The sequence below is a fragment of the Kogia breviceps genome, chromosome 17, assembly GCF_026419965.1.
Source record: "Kogia breviceps isolate mKogBre1 chromosome 17, mKogBre1 haplotype 1, whole genome shotgun sequence".
Taxonomy (NCBI): domain Eukaryota; kingdom Metazoa; phylum Chordata; class Mammalia; order Artiodactyla; family Physeteridae; genus Kogia; species Kogia breviceps.
This window is the reverse complement of record NC_081326.1, coordinates 42,027,683-42,044,862: the sequence shown is the minus strand read 5'-3', so window position 1 is coordinate 42,044,862 and position 17,180 is coordinate 42,027,683. Positions and strand designations below refer to the sequence as shown.

The 17,180-nt window shown below is 39.0% G+C and overlaps 1 protein-coding gene across 1 annotated transcript in view; it reads left to right on the top strand.

Annotated features, from left to right (window-relative positions):
- STK3 (serine/threonine kinase 3) overlaps positions 1 to 17,180 on the top strand; it is a 280,160-nt gene that overhangs the window by 203,705 nt on the left and 59,275 nt on the right. The window lies entirely within an intron of this gene.

Here is a 17,180-nt window from a genome sequence, read left to right as displayed (position 1 = left end):
GGTCAATGTCAAAGTCTCAGCACAAAGCTGTTTTTCACTACACAGAGCTACTTCTCCACGGCACAAAAGCAGTAATACATGACTTCTTGCATTGTAGAGCCTAGAAGTTATAAAGAGTCAAGTGATTTGCTGATAGGGTAAAATGGATATAGGTAGGAATTTCCTCTCTGACAGTTTTGTTTTCTTTTTGCCTACCCCGTTCTTTATGCTACTCCCCCTGTGAGTCTGCTTGATAAGTCTTACCTCATAGCTTCAAGTCATTTGGCTCACTGCCGTTGCTTTCTTCACATTTCTTAGTATCCATAGCCCATTATGGTTGTATACTTTGCAAGAGAGGGCCACGAAGCACAAGATGAAAACAGATTGCCACATAGTTAATCCTGGGTGGGAAGGGGGAGAGGGATGTGAATTTTTTTTTATCTCCCATGCTGATAGGTTTCTTGAGCCTTTGCTCTGAAAAGCAGTGTAAGACTTGGATTCCTAGCTGGGCATATTACTAGAATAGGGCTTCTGTATCCGTAACATGCTTACCCAACTACATTGAATGGTCTTATGGTCTCCAAAGCTGGCTAGTGTTAGGGTACAAGTCATATGCCTTGCAGATCAGAAAGACAGATAAGATCATTTACAACACATTTCCCATCAGCATGTAGCATCATTTTTCGGCAGCTGATAAAATTATTTTAGTCAAGTTTTACGATTCTTAACAAACCAGTTAGAAGATCACTGAGTGCTTTGTCCTATCTTTAGAGAGCTACTGAGTTTCCTATGAAACTACATAAACAACTTTTTCCATGTAAACATCAGCATTTGAACAGTGGTTTAAAAATGAGTATTTATGGAATCGAATTCATGTTAGATTGTTATATTTCAAGGAAGAGATATGTGATAATGATTTATCAGACCTCATGCTTTAAAATTATAGCACAGATTTCCACATATTTCATGTAATGACTTTCAGGTTTGACAGCCACAGAAATCGTTCAATTTATGTCATAATTTTATGTCCTAAGTATGATTTTTTTGGTCACAGAGATTTTATTGAAAGCTCATTTTTAAAATGAGCAGATAGTGGTTTATGTAGTTGTTTTATATGCTTTATTTATTTTATTTTTATTCTTCTAATTATTTTTTATTGGACTATAGTTGCTTTACAATGTTGTGTTAGCTTCTACTGCACAGCAAAATGAATCAGCCATACATATACATATATCCTCTCCATTTAGGACCCTACAGTGCATTAAGCAGAGTTCCCTGTGGTTGTTTTATATGCTTTAGCAAGTTTTAAATCCCATGAGACAACTTCCCTTGTATTTTAAGTTTTCACCATTTAGACATCATTCTGTTATAATGTGGAACTTCCATGTTCCCAAAAATCAAACCAAGTGATGTTAGTGTAACCCCCCAGGTTTTGTCATACCGTAGTATAGCAATAGTATAGAGTGTAAAGAAGTTATTGAGGCAGAACTTACTTTCTGTGAAACCACATAATTACTCTTAGTTTTAGTTTTGTGTTTCCTCATGATCTAAATCTTCCTTAAAATGTCTTAGATGCGTTGGTATGAGCTCTTAGGTTATGTTACATTAGTGGAAGCCCCATTTGCTAATGTGTCTTTAGCGTTTTTCTTCCCTAAAAAGATTTTATATATTTTTTTGTTCCCTAAAAGATTATAGCATTATATTATTTTTAATTTTCTAAAATCTCTAGAATGTTATACTGTGTACTGAATATTCTGATTTCCATCACCTTTTCCTTTGTAGTTTCAAAGAGTTACCTGATTTAATATTCTTGTCAGTTTAAATTATGTTTGCATACTTTTTTATACCTTTATCTGTGAAGCTAGAAATTACAGACCTGTTTTTCTTACCTCTGAAAAGTGTGGTGATTTAACTCTAGGAAGCAAAATTATTATTATTTTTAAAAATTAATTTATTAATTAATTTATTTATTTTTTGGCTGTGTTGGGTCTTCTTTGCTATGCACAGGCTTTCTCTAGTTGGCGGTGAGTGGGGGCTGCTCTTTGTGGCGGTGTGGCAACTTCTCTTTGTTGCGGGGCACAGGCTCTAGGCACACAGAGCCTGGCTCACGGGTTCAGTAGTTGTGGCTCATGGGCTCTTAGAGCACAGGCTCAGTAGGTGTGGTGCACGGGCTTAGTTGCTCTGTGGCATGTGGGATCTTCCTGGGCCAGGGCTCGAACCTGTGTCCTCTGCATTGGCTGGTGGATTCTTAACCACTGCGCCACCAGGGAAGTGCCTAGGAAGCAACATTTTTAAAAGAGCTTTTGAAGGGAAATGGAGTAAAATGACAAGAAATATTTAAAATTTGATCTATTTTTTAAAAAATGGGCATAGACCTGGAGAACATGTCCAAAGAACTCTCCAAACTTATTTTCAGTGATGATGGCATTATTTTTACCATCTTTCTCCCACTCCGCCTCTTCCCATTCCCATTTCCCTGGGATCTCATTACCCATGTAATGTCCAGGCTTCAGCTTGGTAACCCAGGTCTTTCACAATCTGGCATCAGCCGATATTTATACATGGAACTCTACTTCCTTATATATTATACTTTATCCAGACTAGTCTAGGCCAGTTGGAATTATGAGGTATAAGCAGGTTGGTTGTCATTAAGGAAATATCAACATTTAGGATTTTTTATCCTGAAAGAATAGATTAGGACCAGGTCAGGAATCCGTTGTCATTAACTTGATGAGTTAGTAGAGATTATTTCTTTGTGGGTAACTCTGGAAGAGCAATTGTTTCAGCAAAGAAGGAACTGGGGCCTTTTATCTTGTTCAGATCTGCTCTGTTTCTATGGTGGAACTTTCTAGCCGTTCAGAGCTGGAACTGGATTGGTAGCTGTAGTTGCCCTAAGGGGAAACTATCTCTGTTAGTATTTAAGCAAGTGCCACACTCTCCAGTCAAGTTAGCAGCTCTGTTTCATGGTTTCAGCTAATCTCCATGTGCCCTCTCTGTCAGCTTGTCCTTCCAACAACTTGGGAAGCTGGAGCATCTGGAGAGCCCAGCCCTGCTTCCCTCGTGCAGTGAAGGAGACCTGATCTTCCTGGGACTGGGAGTGGAGATAGCCATCCAGCAGCTCTGGTCTCTTCCTTCACAGGGCAGACTCTTGCTCATACCTTTCTCTGCCTCCTCCAAGACCTTGCTCCATCTCTTTTTATCCAATACGATAGCCAGAGAGGATCTATAGAGAATAATGATCTCCAAAATGAAGAGAATACCACAAACATGAATATAAGACATTTGAATGGCAAGGTGAGGAAATGGTAAGGGAGCACTCAGCTGATTTGATATCTCCTGGCTAGGAGTATGATCAGTAATGTGTTGAGATAACTTGCAGGTGAGAGAACTGTATTCCACTGTTTGTGAAGTTTGATGTCTTTTTGAGAAAATGAGGAAAGTGCCATGGAAGCATGAAACAGATAATTTTTATTTAATTATTTATTTATTTATTTATTGTTTTTAGAAAAGAGAATAAAAGGTAAATTTCCCAGGTTAAAGCTGTCACTAACTGTGTGTCTAATATGGTCCAAACATTGTGCTTGGGACTTTGCATACATTATCTGATTAACTTCTCACAAGGACTTTGTAAAGTAACATTGTCACTATCATTTGCCACTAAGGAAACTGAGACTTGGGAATGTGAAGTGACTTGTCAAAAAGATTTCATAGCAAGTAAGTGGTGGACCCAATATACAGACCCAGGTTTGACCCCCAAATCACATCATTACTGTGGGCCGGTGAGCTTGACGTCCCCTTGGGCAGAAGTCTAGAACATTTGTGAGTCCTTTAGGAAAGGAGACCTGAATCATTATAAGTTAGCATAGGTTACTGGGAACAAATCATTATCAGAATAATGTCATTTCCTTTTTTGATAGCATTGCTAAACCTCTAGATCAGACAAACTGCTAGGTTTGGATATTGTGTTTTATGATTTGGGGAAAGTATTTGACAAGATCTTTGATGATATCCTTGTAGGCACTATGTACTATGACCTAGCTGATGGTTCTGTTACAAGGGTTGAACAGTTATACACTTATAGGCTTATATCATTTGGGGTTTATTGCAGGACAGAAACTACTCTAGGCGTTTTAAAGATAAAAAGATTTAAGTCAGAGGTGTGGCTATTAACAAAACCAGTGGAAAGTTTAGAGGAGAGGGCTGTGTAGGCTAGGCCTCCAGGAACGACTCCCACACTACCACAAAAGTGAGCCTTATAGAACTACTACTACTACAGTCAGGAAGGTAGTGAATCCAGAGGCTGCCATTGGCACTACTGAGTTCAGTAATACAGATTGAGATCAATGCCTGTTGCTCTTCAGGCATTAGAAAGCCACCACTGAGACTGCAGTCACCTATTAGCACCTGTGAGTCTGGTGACTGGATGCTGGAATGCTGCTGTAAAAAAAAAAAAACCCTTGTCTGCATAGCTGTGCTGCCCAGAGGAAATAGCTGAGGTAGCAGGCTCATGGTCTCCTCCTCACTTCTTGCCTTCCCAGTTGTGAGAAAGTACACTTACCTAGGACTCTAGGTGCAGGGTGTTCTAGGAAATGCAGCATTTACCTTTCTAGCCTGTACAATCAGAAAGCTCACCAGAGGCAATGGCAGTGGTTGCTAAATTTCAGTCAACTGTGGTATTTAATAACAGATTGCTGTCAATGAAAAGATTTCTCATTGTGTGGCATAGGACCTAGGTCTCAGCCCTAGCTAGCTCAACATTGTTTTACAGAAATTTGGATGGAGCTATAGAATGAAAGTCCATTAGAATTACAAATGACATGAGTGGAGAAAAAGAAAAGTACACTCTAAGGCAGAATCAGGAGCTTAAGAGGTCTCCTCAGGTTGGAGCAGTAGGCTTGACTTACAAGATAAGCCCTGCTCGTGGCTCCAGCTAACTCACCTCACACGTGTACCTCATGGCAGTAGCCCCGTAGAGATGCTGGCTCTGCAGACCAGAGCAGGGCCTGTGCATCTCTATTTAACAAAAAATCTAAAATATCAAAACAATAAAACACTACAGGTACTTCTGAGGTGCAGCTAGGACTGATAACCACTTTTTAGAATGAAGAAATAAGCAGCTTTACTGTCAATACCTAGAACTCACCTGTTGTATTTAGGGAGGATGGAGACACAGTAGAGCACATTCAGAAGACAGTAAGCCAGATGGTGAAGTAGATGGAGACCATGTTGTATTAAGAATGGGTAGACAGAGGGGGGACCTTCAAGATGGCGGAGGAGTAAGATGTGGAGATCACCTTCCTCCCCACAAATACATGAGAAATACATCTACATGTAGAACAACTCCTACAGAACACTCGTGGATGCTGGCAGTAGACCTCAGACTTCCCAAAAGGTGAGATACTCCCCACATACCTGGGTAGGGCAAAAGAAAAAACAGAGACAAAGGAATAGGGACGGGACCTACACTTCTGGGAGGGATCTGTGAAGGAGGAAAAGTTTCCACATACTAGGAAGCCCCTTAACTGGTGGAGATGGGGGGTTGGGCGGGAGTGGGGCAAAGCTTCGGAGCCACGGAGGAGAGCACAGCAACAGGGGTGCAGAGGGCAAAGCAGAGAGATTCCCGCACAGAGGATCGGTGCTGACCTGCACTCACCAGCCTGAGAGGCTTGTCTGCTCACCCGCTGGGGTGGGCAGGGGCTGGGAGCTGAGGCTCGGGCTTTGGAGGTCAGATCCCAGGGAGAGGACTGCGGTTGGCTGTGTGAACACAGCCTGAAGGGGGCTAGCACACCACAGCTAGCCGGGAGGGAGTCCGGGAAAAGCTCTGGACCTGCCTAAGAGGCTAGAGACCATTATTTTAGGGTGCATGAGGAGAGGGGATTCCTTCCCTGTCAGCCCACAGAAGGCACAGTGCTGCCTAAATGAGCTCCAGAGATGAGCATGAGCCATGGCTAACAGCTTAGACAACAGAGAGGGCATGAAATGCCAACACTGCTGCTGCAGCCACCAAGAATCCTGTGTAAAAGCGCAGGTCACTATCCACATGCCCCCACTCCCTGGAGCCTGTGCAGCCCACCACTGCCAGGGTCCCATGATCCAGGGACAACTTCCCCAGGAGAACACATGGCATGCCTCAGGCTGTTGCAATGTCACGCTGGCCTCTGCTGCGGCAGGCTTGCCCTGCATTCCAATTATAATATACCATACCCCTCCCTCCCCACAGCCTAAGTGAGCCAGAGCCCCCTAATCAGCCGTTGCTTTAACCCCTGCCTGTCTGAGTGGGAACAGAAGCCTGAGGGCAACCTACACACAGAGGCGGGGCCAAAACCAAAGCTGAACCCCAGGAGCTGTGTGAGCAAAGAAGAGAAGGGTAAATCTCTCCCAGCAGCCTCAGGAGCAGTGGATTAAAATGCCACAGTCAACTTGAGGTACCCTGCACCTGTGGAATACCTGAATAGACAAAGAATGTTCCCAAAATTGAGATAGTAGACTTTGGGAGCAACTATAGACCTGTGGTTTGATGTCTGTGACTGATTTGTTTCTTATTTTTATGTTTATCTTAGTTTAGTTTTTAGTGCCTGTTATCATTGGTTGATTTGTTTATTGGTTTGGTTGTTCTCTTCTTTTTTTGGTAACTTTTTAATTTTTTTAATTTTAATTCTATTTTATTTAATTTTTCTTTAAATTTTTTTTTGGTTCATTTTTTCTCTTCTGAGCTGTGTGGCTGACGGGGTCTTAGTGCTCCGGCTGGATGTCAGGCCTGAGCCTCTGAGGTGTGAGAGCTGTGTTCAGGACATTGGACCACCAGAGACCTCTCAGCTCCATGTAATATCATTCAGCAGGGGCTTGCCCAGATATCTATTTCAATGCTAAGACCCAGCTCCACCCAATGGCCAGCAAGCTCCAGTGCTGGATGCCGCATGCCAAACAGCTAGCAAGACCAGAGCACAACCCCTCCCATTAGCAGAGAGGCAGCCTAAAATCACACTAAGTTCACAGACACCCCAAAACACACCACCAGACGCAGCCCTGCCCACCAGAAAGACAGGATCCAGCCCCACCCACCAGGACACAGGGACCAGTCCCCTCCACCAGGAAGCCTACACAACCCACTTAACCAACCTTACCCATTGGGGGCAGACACCAAAAACAATGGGAACTACGAACCTGTAGCCTGCGAAACAGAGACCCCAAACACAGTAAGTAAGCAAAATGGGAAGACAGAGAAATACGCAGAAGATGAAGGAGCAAGGTAAAAACCCACCAGACCAAACAAATGAAGAGGAAATACACAGTCTACCTGAAAAAGAATTCAGAGTAATGATAGTACAGATGATCCAAAATCTTGGAAATAGAATTTAGAAAATACAAGACACGTTTAACAAGGACCTAGGAGAACCAAAGAGCAAACAATGATGAACGACACAATAAATGAAATTAAAAATTCTCTAGAAGGAATCAATAGCAGAGAAACAGAGGGAGAAGAATGGATATGTGACCTGAAAGATAAAATAGTGGAAATAACTACCGCAGAGCAGAATAAAGAAAAAAGAATGAAAAGAATTGAGGACAGGCTCACAGACCTCTGGGACAACATTAAACACACCAACATTCAAATTATAGGGGTCCCAAAAGAAGAAAAGAAAAAGAAAGGATCTGAGAAAATATTTGAAGAGATTACAGTTGAAAACTTCCCTAACATGGGAAAGGAAAAATAGTGAACCAAGTCCAGGAAGCGCAGAGAGTCCCATACAGGATAAATCCAAGGAGAAACATGCCAAGACACATACTAATCAAACTATAAAAAATTAAATACAAAGAAAAAATATTAAAAGCAGCATGATAAAAGCAACAAATAACATACAAGGGAATCCCCATAAGGTTAACAGCTGATCTTTCAGCAGAAACTCTGCAAGCCAGAAGGGAGTAGCAGGACATATTTAAAGTGATGAAAGGGAAAAACCTACAACCAAGATTACCCAGCAAGGATCTCATTCAGACTCAATTGAGAAATTAAAACCTTTACAGACAAGCAAAAGCTAAGAGAATTAGCACCACCAAACCAGCATTACAACAAGTGCTAAAGTAACTTCTCTAGGCAGGAAGCACAGGAGAAGGAAAAGACAAAAATGAAATGACAAACCCCAAACAATTACAAAAACGGTAATAGGAACATACATATCGATAACTACCTTAAATATAAATGGTTTAAATGCTCCAACTAAAAGACATGGACTGGATGAATGGATACAAAAACAAGACCCATGTATATGCTGTCTACAAGAGACCCACTTCAGACCTAGGGACACATACATACTGAAAGTGAGGGGAGGGAAAAAGATATTCCATGCAAATAGAAATCAAAAGAAAGCTGGAGTAACAATTCTCATATCAGACAAAATAGACTTTTAAATCAAGACTATTGCAAGAGACAAAGAAGGACACTACATAATGATCAAGGGATCAATCCAAGAAAAAGATATAACAGTTGTAAATATTTATGCACCCAACATAGGAGTACCTCAATACATAAGGCAAATGCTAACAGCTATAAAGGGGAAATCAACAGTAACAAAATAATAGTAGGGGACTTTAACACCCCATTTTCACCAATGGACAGATCATGCAAAATGGAAATAAGGAAACGCAAGCTTTAAATGACACATTAAACAAGATGGACTTAATTGATATTTATGGGACAGTCCATCCAAAAACAACAGAATACATTTTCTTCTCAAGTGCTCATGGAACATCCTCCAGGATAGATCATATCTTGGGTCACAAATCAAGCCTTGGTAAATTTAAGAGAATTGAAATTGTATCAAGTATCTTTTCTGACCACAATGCTATGAGACTAGATATCAATTACAGGAAAAACTGTGTAAAAAAATACAAACACATGGAGGCTAAACAATACACTACTAAATAACCAAGAGATCACTGAAGAAATTAAAGAGGAAATCCAATAATACCTAGAAACAAATGACAATGAAAACACAACAACCCAAAACCTATGGGATGCAGCAAAAGCAGTTCTAAGAGGGAAGTTTATAGCAATACAATCCTACCTCAAGAAACAAGAAACATCTCAAATAAACAACTTAACTTTACACCTAAAGCAGTTAGAGAAAGAAGAACAAAAAATAACCCCCAAAGTTAGCAGAAGGAAAGAAATCATAAAGATATGAGCAGAAATAAAGGAAACAGAAACAAAGGAAACAATAGCAAAGATCAGTAAAACTAAAAGCTGGTTCTTAGAGAAGATAAAATTGATAAACCTTAGCCAGACTCATCAAGAAAAAAAGGGAGAAGACTCAATAGAATTAGAAATGAAGATGGAGAAGTAACAACTGACACTGCAGAAATACAAAGCATCATCAGAGATTACTGCAAGCAACTATATGCCAATAAAACGGACAACCTGGAAGAAATGGACAAATTCTTAGAAACGCACAACCTTCTGAGACTGAACCAGGAAGAATTAGAAAATATGAACAGACCAATCACAAAAAAAATTGTGAAATTGAAACTGTGATTTTAAATCTTCCAACAAATAAAAGCCCAGGACCAGATGGCTTCACAGGCGAATTCTAGCAAACATTTAGAGAAGAGCTAACACCTATCCTTCTCAAACTCTTCCAAAATATAGCAGAGGGAGGAACACTCCCAAACTCATTCTACAAGGCCACCATCACCCTGATACCAAAATCAGGTAAAAATGTCACAGAAGAAGAAAACTACAGGCCAATATCACTGAAGAACATAGATGCAAAAATCCACAACAAAATACTAGCAAACAGAATCCAACAGCACATTAAAAGGTTCGTACACCATGATCAAGTGGGGTTTATCCCAGTAATGCAAGGATTCTTTAATAATGCAAATCAATCAATGTGATACACTGTATTAACAAATTGAAGGAGAAAAACCATATGATCATCTCAGTTGATGCAGAGAAAGCTTTTGACAAAATTCAACACCCATTTATTTTAAAAACCCTCCAGAAAGTAAGCTTAGAGGGAACTTTCCTCAACATAATAAAGGCCATATATGACAAACCCCCAGTCAACATCGTCCTCAATGGTGAAAAACTGAAACCATTTCCACTAAAATCAGGAACAAGACCAGGCTGCCCACTCTCACCACTATTTTCAACATAGTTTTGGAAGTTCTAGCCACAGCAATCAGAGAAGATAACGAAATAAAAGGAATCCAGATTGGAAAAGAAGAAGTAAAACTGTCACTGTTTGCAGATGACATGATACTATACATAGAGAATCCTAAAGACGCTACCAGAAAACTACTAGAGCTAATCAATGAATTTGGTAAAGTAGCAGGATACAAAATTAATGCACAGAAATCTCTTGCATTCCTATACACCAATGATGAAAAATTGAAAGAGTAATTAAGGAAACATTCCCATTCACTGTTGCAACAAAAAGAATAAAATACCTAGGAATAAACCTACCTAAGGAGACAAAAGACCTGTATGTAGAAAACCATAAGACACTGATGAAAGAAATTAAAGGTGATACAAACTGATGAAGACATATACCGTGTTCTTGGATTGGAAGAATCAACATTGTGAAAATGACTATATTACCCAAAGCAATCTACTGTTTCAATGCAATACCTATCAAACAATGAATGGCATTTTTCACAGAACTAGAACAAAAAATTTCACAATTTGTATGGAAACACAAAAGACCCCGAATAGCCAAAGCAATCTTGAGAGAGAAAAATGCAGCTGGAGGAATCAGGCTCCCTGACTTCAGCCTCTACTACAAAGCTACAGTAATCAAGACAGTATCATACTGGCACAAAAAGAGAAATATAGTTCAATGGAACAGTATAGAAAGCCCAGAGATAAACCCACACACATATGGTCACCTTATTTTTAATAAAGGAGGCAAGAATATACAATGGAGAAAAGACAGCCTCTTCAATAAGTGGTGCTGAGAAACTGGACAGCTACATGTAAAATAATGAAATTAGAACACTTCCTAACACCATACACAAAAATAAACTCAAAATGGATTAAAGACCTGAATGTAAGGCCAGACAGTATACAATTCTTAGAGGAAAACATAGGCAGAACACTCTATGATATAAATCACAGCAAGATCCTTTTTGACCCACCTCCGAGAGAAATGGAAATAACAATAAACAAATGGGACCTAATGAAACTTAAAAGCTTTTGCACAGCAAAGGAAACCATAAACAAGAACAAAGGACAACCCTCAGAATGGGAGAAAGTATTTGCAAAGAAAGCAACTGACAAAGGATTAATCTCCGAAATATACAAGCAGCTCATGCAGCTCAATATCAGAAAAACAAACTACCCAATCCAAAAATGGGTGGAAGGTCTAAATAGACATTTTTCCAAAGAACTTATACAGATTGCCAACAAACATATGAAAGGATGCTCAACATCACTAATCATTAGAGAAACACAAATCAAAAGTACAATGAGGCATCACCACACACCAGTCAGAATGGCCATCATCAAAAAATCTACAAACAATAAATGCTGGAGAGGGTGTGGAGAAAAGGGAACCTTCTTGCCCTGTTGGTGGGAATGTAAATTGATACAGCCACTATGGAGAACAGTATGGAGGTTCCTTAAAAAACTAAAAATAGAAGTACCATATGACCCAGCACTCCCACTACTGGGCATATACCCTGAGAAAACCATAATTCAAAAAGAGTCATGTACCACAGTGTTCACTGCAGCACTATTTACAACAGCCAGGACATGGAAGCAACCTAGGTGTCCATCAAGAGATGAATGGATAAAGAAGATGTGGCACATATATACAATGGAATATTAGTCAGCCATAAAAAGAAATGAAATTGAGTTATTTGTAGTGAGGTGGATGGACCTAGAGTCTGTCCTACAGAGTGAAGTAAGTCAGAAAGAGAACAAGAAATACTGTATGCTAACACATATATATGTTATCTAAAAAAAGAAAAGAAAAAATGGTTCTTATGAACCTAGGAGCAGAGCAGGAATAAAAACGCAGGTGTAGAGAATGGACTTTAGGACGTGCGGACGGGGAAGGGTAAGCTGGGACGAAGTGAGAGATAGCATTGACATATATACACTACCTAATGTAAAATAGCTAGCTAGTGGGATGCAGCTACATAGCACAGGGAGGTCAGCTCTGTGCTTTGTGACCACATAGAGGGGTGGGATAGGGAGTGTGGGAGGGAGGGGTTATGGGGATATATGTATACATATACCTGATTCACTTTGTGATACAGCAGCAACTAACACAACATTGTAAAGCAATTATACTCCAATAAAGATGTTAAAAAAATGAATGAGTAGAGGAATAACCCATATCTAAATATTTTGATTTTACTTTGTTTATTTATATTAGCTTATCATAACTATTCATCAGTTATCAAATATTAGATTAAGTAATTTTAATTGAATATGTAGTTTTTAGATTGTTCTTTGTGTATGCCTGTAATACATGGTGAATTTTAAAATATGCCACACTTTATTGTTTTATTTTGGACAGCACATGTATGTAGGTTCACTTAATTAGTAAGAGAAAGCAAATTAGGTTCTGCTTTAAGTTTTTAGGATTTATCCTAGAAATAGATATTAGATTGAGTTAGAAAGTGTTCAGGGGAAATATCAAGAAAGGAAGACTGACCATTAGGTATTCCTGCTCTCTAGTTCATCTAATGCCACTGGACACAATTGTAAGTATGACACCATTTGCTCCGAGCAACAACCTCCATGTCCTGCTCTATGCTTCGTAACATCTCTTCCAGCTCTGGTTCAGATCTTTTCCTTCCTTCTTCCTCCCAAAACCTATTTCAGCAATGTATCAAACATGCAGGTGTGAAAATGCTTAATGATGTTTTATCTTCTTGAAATATTTACATTTTTTCCCCAAAACTACAAAACTTTAAGCCAAAGGATTAAGTAACTAAGGATGGAATTTCAGGTGCCAAGAAGCAATTAGCCAGGTTGGGGGAGTGTGTAGGTAGATCATTTCTACTTCTCTAGAGGTCTTACTCTTCTTTCATGAAAAATTGTTATATGCCTCTTTAAGATTAATTTTGCCAGTGACATAGCAATCAAGGTGACAATAGTAAACTACAGGTCCCACTTGCAGCTGGGTGCAAATGCCCAGCATATTACTGGGCAATTAGAAACCTTTCATTGTCCTCTGCAGAGTTACTAGGTGTCCAGCTAAGGTGTGGCTACGATGGTTTGGAGTCACCTGTGGGTATTGAATATGGTCTGTTCTTTTGTGTGCTTTTGCTCTGTGGAATGTTCAGTGATATGTGACCCAGCTCGAGCCAATTAGTGTAGGTATTTTGGTCATAGGATACCTCTTTTACCAGCACAGAGCACGGACAAGCATGTAAAGATTAGTCTTGTACAAATGGAAATCAGTCTTTCTTATAAAGGCCTCTGGAGAAAGGGCTTTCCATAGGCACACAGTGGCTGTTGCAGTGCTCATGATTCACACAGGAAATCATTCCTTCTATTTAACTAAAATCCTTGGGCTTCAATTGGTCTGTTTCCTTTTATTTTGCCCTCAGTGGAGATGGAAAACAGCTGGTCACTGTTTTCTGTGCAAGACCCCTTCATATATACTTGGATACTTATTAAATTGTATCCTCAGACTTTTCCTGGCTGAACAATTTCATTCCCTTTAACCTTTGTGCAGGTATTACTTTCTAAGCTTTTAATCTTTTTTTATGAATAGCCTCTGGATCTTCTCCATGTTGCCTGTATCCTCCTTTGTTTCAAAGTACAGTCTGATGAAGTTAAGAAAAAGCTGATGTCATTAGCTTCTGTATTAGCATCCTGGTTTTTATATGTATTCACTGTACTCTTGGCAACAAATTAAAGGACAGATTTCCAAGATCATTAATCAGGTGGAACACCCACATCTTAAAATGTTTTAGAAGAACAAATTAGGTAATATTCATAAATCCTTTGATGTTGAAATATATTATGCTAATGTTATGATTATTTCATTTTTGCATTTGGCTATCTTTGTTAAAATCATGCTAAGAAATTAAAAATTAAATTACATTTTGTTAAAGTGTTATAAAAATTCCTTTATATATTTAAATTTTCATGACAACTTTTCACCTGTTTAGAAGACTTGTGTAAATTAGAAGAGTTAGTGAATAATTGTGAGTAGACTGGCATATTTTGTAAAAGGTATTAAATATTGTACAATTTAGTTTTCTTGTATATGTTTTAGAGAATGTTTGAAGGAGAGGAAAGAATTTTCTTCTTTAAAATTTCACATGCACAAAAGGATTGAGTGGCAGTTATTTGATTCTTTATTGCTAATGGGTTTTTAGTACCACAACAAGTAGTTGAAGGAATTGGGACCAAAAGTGAGGGACAAGGTAATTTTGAACATCAAATTTATTAAAATTAAAAATATTTTTATAAGCTAGGGTCAGAATTCAACTACAGCTGGAGAAATTGATGTCATTTTTATGTGATTATTTTCTGTGTATTTTTAAAAAGTATTCACCATAGCAACCACAATCACATATGACAGTGGTTACTATCTTGAGATTTCCTGCTTTACTCTCCTGTTGAAGGGCCTACTATTTCTTTTTTTAAAAATAAATTGTAAGTCAGAAGCATCATTGTCTTTGTCCCTTCTGTGAACATGCATCTCCCTGGAGACTCAGCTGCACACTATGGACATGTGTTTCATATCGTGTGGCTAAATATGACTGGCCAATTACAGCTGCTCCCTCCCATTAACTTATTTTTCTTTTTTCCATTACACGGGCCTCTCACTGCTGTGGCCTCTCCCGTTGCGGAGCACAGGCTCCGGACGTGCAGGCTCAGCGGCCATGGCTCATGGGCCCAGCTGCTCCGCGGCACGTGGGATCCCCCCAGACCGGAGCACGAACCCACGTCCCCTGCATCGGCAGGCGGACTCTCAACCACTGTGCCACCAGGGAAGCCCCCTCCCATTAACTTTTAAAACATACCTAGCCTATTTTCCTCCTTAGAAATTTTTTAAAATTGTTTTTAAAATTTTCTTTGTATATAAAAATATATACTCAAAATGTTGATAGTAAGTTTTAAACTAAACAGTGGAAAATATTTAGAAGTATAAGCACATACATTTGAATAAAAAATTGTGTATAAGTATATCTTGGTTGATAATATCCTGTTATAAAGTCATCCAAACAGAAAAATCTAATGGAACAAACTACCTTCTTTTATTTCAGTTGATTTTTAGACTTTTGTTAACTGTCTGTGAGAATGTTTATTTCTAAATATAGGAATGGGTTATTTTCCAAAATTTTGAGTGTGGAATCCAACAGGCATTTCACCATAGGTTTTGAGATCAGCCTGTGAAAGACCCTTAAAACTAATGTATCTGAAATGTACTGATAATTAAACCACTATGTAGCAGTGGATTTCAAGTTTCAAATTTCAAGTTTCAAAATTGAAGGTTGCTGCTCCTATATCTTTTTACGTCCTCCACTTGGGAATAGAAACGTAATAGTTAGGGACTGAATTTGGTTATAGGTACCAGGAAAACCAGATAACAATTGTTTAATTAGAATAGGATTAATGTCTTTTCTCATTTAACAAGAAATCCAGAAGCAGAGTGTGCTGCATTGGTAGAGTGATTTCATTATGTCATTAGAGATTCTTTCTGTGACACCATCTTTAGGGTAGTACCCTCATCCTCCTGTTTGCAGAATAACTGTCAGATCTTCTGCCATTAAGTCTGCATTCCAGAAAGGAGAAAGGAGCAGGCAGAAACAGAGAGTTGATGCCTGTATCAAGAAAACAGCTTTCCTAGGAACCTTCTTCTTATGTATCATTGGTCAAAATAGTGTTATATGGCCACTCCTCCCGCAAGAGAGACCCCTTGTTGTCTTCAGGAAGGAAGAGCCTCTAGAAATTAGGTTACAACTTTTTCACCTTGAGCCACTAGGGCATTAGTGGTGGCTCCTATAACTTGGGATAGAAGCTTCTGAGTAGGATAGCGTTAGAAGTGGGCACAGGACTATTGCAAATGGAAGAGGAGATTCCTGGAATGAAATTTCCCAGTGGTTTTCTTGTTTTCTTTAGTTAGCCCCAAGTATTGGTCTTCCTCTTTCCTTTTTATTGCCACTACTCATTTCTGATTGGACTTCTACTTCTCCGACGGCAGGAATTTTTACAAAATTACATTATAGCTCATCCCGAGCCAATAATGTTACCTAGTTTTCATAATACTTACTGTAGTTTTCATAATACTTACTGCGTTAGTACTATTACAAATACATTCTAAATTGGCCAGATTACTATTAGCAATGTTATGTCTGATTTTAGAGGATCATGTAGAGACTGGAATGTCTCCACAGGCAAGTAAACTAGATGATGATGAGTCTCAAAAACATGTCATATGAAAGGAACTGGGGATGTTTCACCTTAAAATGATAACCAAGACAGGAGTCATTATCTGTCTTCAGATATTTGAGGGACCGGTATATGAAAGAGAAATTTATTTGGAACATGAGTGTAAATTACAGAAAGACATATTTCAAGTTCACATAAAAAAAAACCACTTTTTGTAACTTAGAGTTGCCCAGCAGGCTTCCTTGTAGGGAAGTGTACGTCCTATCACAGGAAATTTTTAAGAAGGTAGGTAACTTACTGTCTGGAAAACTGTATAGGGAAGTGTCTTTGTGGTGGTCACTTAGGATCTTTTTTTGGAACTCTAGGGCTTAAGGAATCCAGTTTGAAAATCACTGGGAAAATCTAGTTGTTCTAAATGTTTGATTTCTACTTTAATCATTCAGTGTAGAAAATGAGGAGCCATTGAAAGATTCTAAACAGAAGAAAGACATGGTTTGATTTGCATTTAGAAGGTCACTATGTTGTCAGTGTGACTAAAATCAAAACTGAGATGAGGGAAGGAGACCAGTTTGGAGAGTGTTATAAGGGCCTAGGTAGGAAATGATTAGAAACTAAACTAAGACAGTAGCAGTGGTGGCTAGAGCTGTAGCATTTAAAAAGACCTAATGATCAGTTTGGTTTGGTGAGAAATGAGTCTGGGTTAATTCTCAACTTGATCACTTTGGGGATTAAGTAAAGAATGTTAACTTTAGCAGACAAAGAGCATGTAGAGAAGCAGCAGGTTTTAAGGGAAAGATCTTGAGTTTAGCTTTAGTACTGGTAAATTCGAGGTAACTCTAAT